The sequence below is a fragment of the Hibiscus syriacus genome, unplaced genomic scaffold (genome assembly GCF_006381635.1).
Source record: "Hibiscus syriacus cultivar Baekdansim isolate YM2019G1 unplaced genomic scaffold, ASM638163v2 tig00110480_pilon, whole genome shotgun sequence".
In the NCBI taxonomy this organism is placed as follows: domain Eukaryota; kingdom Viridiplantae; phylum Streptophyta; class Magnoliopsida; order Malvales; family Malvaceae; genus Hibiscus; species Hibiscus syriacus.
In genome coordinates, this window is record NW_024062756.1 from 291,091 (window position 1) to 294,654 (window position 3,564).

At 33.0% G+C, this 3,564-nt stretch overlaps 1 pseudogene; it reads right to left on the reverse strand.

Annotated features, from left to right (window-relative positions):
- Positions 1 to 236: 236 nt before the first annotated feature.
- LOC120128400 lies at positions 237 to 3,196 on the reverse strand (annotated as a pseudogene).
- Between the last annotated feature and the right edge of the window lie 368 nt (positions 3,197 to 3,564).

Genomic DNA, 3,564 nt, shown 5'->3' on the forward strand with positions numbered 1-3,564 from the left:
CCCACATGCGATACAAAGTCCTCTCCTGTTTTCCCTTCTGATTTCTGCATCATCAAATACCCATCATTTCACTTTGTCTAAAGGAAAGAATGGTCTAATAAGGGTCAAACATTTTTGAAGGAGAATGCATGTCAATGAGATATTGCCAGAATGCAAAATTCTCAACAATTACCAATTATGAACACCAAAATGATTTGAAAATAATAAACCTCGAATTAACCTGATCTAAAATCAACTCAACTCGTGCAATCATAAATATCAACATCCGTACAGTTACCTATACTCGGATCCATCAGCCAAATAAGCCCATAGCTGCCTACAGAAGCAGCAACTAGAACCGGACGCTGTGTAGTTTTCCCAGCATCAAGGAAGTCCCAACAACCTTTGGCACACCTTTGGAGGTAGATTTGACGAGCCTCACATGCAATTTCACGCTTCTCTTTATCAATGTTCAGCTTCTTCAGTGGTTAACCCTTAAGCATCGAAACCCTGAACAGTTGCCTGATACGATGCACTGATGATCACGTTTGCACCTGCTTCGAGGTAATCTAGGTGAACCTGCAATAATATTACAACAAACTTATCAATATGCAATAATAATAAATTAAATTATTAAATCTTTTTAAAAATAATTATTGTTGTTTTGATGGAATTGTTTCAAACGCGATGAGATCGGCTATGGAATTGCCACTAACCGCATTGATTCCATCTTTGGAAGTGAATGAAAACCAAGCTGGGATGTTTATATTTTCCTCCTTGAGAAGCTCTGCATATGCCTGCATTCAATTTGATCGGAATGTAAGGTTACGGTCGTTATTTTATGATTTTGGTTTTTTTTTAGTATGAACATCGATTTCATTGGCAGATACCTGTGCTTCTAGCTTGTTCGGAATTGTTTCAAACGCGATGAGATCGGCTATGGAATTGCCACTAACCGCATTGATTCCATCTTTGGAAGTGAATGAAAACCAAGCTGGGATGTTTATATTTTCCTCCTTGAGAAGCTCTGCATATGCCTGCATTCAATTTGATCGGAATGTAAGGTTACGGTCGTTATTTTATGATTTTGGTTTTTTTTTAGTATGAACATCGATTTCATTGGCAGATACCTGTGCTTCTAGCTTGTTCGGAATTGTTTCAAACGCGATGAGATCGGCTATGGAATTGCCACTAACCGCATTGATTCCATCTTTGGAAGTGAATGAAAACCAAGCTGGGATGTTTATATTTTCCTCCTTGAGAAGCTCTGCATATGCCTGCATTCAATTTGATCGGAATGTAAGGTTACGGTCGTTATTTTATGATTTTGGTTTTTTTTAGTATGAACATCGATTTCATTGGCAGATACCTGTGCTTCTAGCTTGTTCGGAATTGTTTCAAACGCGATGAGATCGGCGCCGGAGTTGGCTAGAATCTGCACCCTTCTCCTGTGGAAATCCTTCAGTGTTTCCAATGTCACTGAATCACCATAGTTGCCACTGTTAAAAGGAACACATGAATCAATGAGATATTGCCAGAATGCAAAATTCTCAAACAATTACCAATTATGAACACCAAAATGATTTGAAAATAATAAACCTCGAATTAACCTGATCCAAATCAACTCAACTCGTGCAATCATAAATATCAACATCCGTACAGTTACCTATACTCGGATCCATCAGCCAAATAAGCACCATAGCTGCCTACAGAAGCAGCAACTAGAACCGGACGCTGTGTAGTTTTCCCAGCATCAAGGAAGTCCCAACAACCTTTGGCACACCTTTGGAGGTAGATTTGACGAGCCTCACATGCAATTTCAACGCTTCTCTTTATCAATGTTTCAGCTTCTTCAGTGGTTAACCCTTAAGCATCGAAACCCTGAACAGTTGCCTGATACGATGCACTGATGATCACGTTTGCACCTGCTTCGAGGTAATCTAGGTGAACCTGCAATAATATTACAACAAACTTATCAATATGCAATAATAATAAATTAAATTATTAAATCTTTTTTAAAAATAATTATTGTTGTTTTGATGATCTGGGAACTGCACAGAAAGGTATGGCGTCAAGTAATTAAATAGTTGTAATTTAAATATATAGTATAATGACATGTTCCTGGAAAGGAAAATAGACATGTTTTGGAAATCTCCACGACAACAACGTACGAAAGCCACTTAGCTGTCGAGTTTGGATCTTTACAGGCTGGCACGTTGCTGTCTCATGCTATCCTAGCTATGAGATTACGAAAATATATATAGTAATATTTAATATTTATAAAAATCAAAATAATTAAGATAAATACATAGAATAATTTTAAATTAATATTATCATTCTAAATTATTCTTTAGATTTTAAAATATTCCATATTAATTTGAAAAGTATAAAATCATTCGAAATTAATTCTTATATTTTAAAATATATTAATATCTTCAAAAGAAACTAAGTAGAGTTATACATTAAAAGAATAATCAAAATATAATATTAAGAATTTAAGAATGGATATGAAATATTTTAAATTTAAAAATCAATTTAAATTAAATTATAATTCAAGGTCTTCTATGCAATTAAATCAAAATAATTAATAAAAGTATAATATATATATCAAATAAAAATTGAATTTCCACTCCACCTGAAAGATATTCCAGCGTGGTCAGGGCAAAGTGTTACAACCGCATCTAAACATTATGGCACGCTTTCAAAATTAGCCTAAATTATTTAAATGATCATTTTATCTTTATATTTTAGAGTATTTTAACTTTTAACGTTTTATTTTAAGATAAAAAAATCCCTAACATTAATCGAATAGTCACTTTGACATTTATTTTTTTTTTCTAAAATATTTTGGTCATCAACGTTTTATTTTAAAGATTAATCATTTGTTAACTAACAGTTTTCATCCGTATATAATTTTTATGGATTAAGATGTTTAAAAAAAGAGAATAAGGTTTTTCTTCACATTATGTTTATTTTATATACTATAAGATTATGTTTATCTTATAACTATAGTTTAGTTTAGTAGAGAAGAAGAAAGTACCCTTCGAACCAGCTGGGGAGAGGAGATAAGACACTTGGCACTCCATAGAGGATCATTGAGGTCTTGGCCATGGCGTTCCAGCTCAGTGGCGAACCCACCGTCCACCACCGCATAGCCACCACACTCCGCTAGAAAATCTCTCATCAACGCCGACGGTTCAACTTTGTACTTGTCCATAGGTATACACAAGTTGCCATTTTATAGATGCAAGGTTTCTCGCTAATTTACAGTTTTGTCCCTAATGCTTTTTAAATGATTTTAATTATTAAAAATATATATAATTAGTTATTTAACGATCTGTTCATCATATTTCATGTTTCTTATATAAATAATGTTTTTATTATTAAATATAAATTGATATGATAAACTAGTAAAGAGTGATTATAACACATTATCTATTCAAAATAATTTTTGGTCATGAGTAATGTACACATTTAATATATTTAAAGAAAACAATCTTCCTTTAAGCGCTAAAACCAATTAATAAGTTCATAAATTTAAATTTACAACAAATACAATTATATTTACACATTCAATAAATCGAC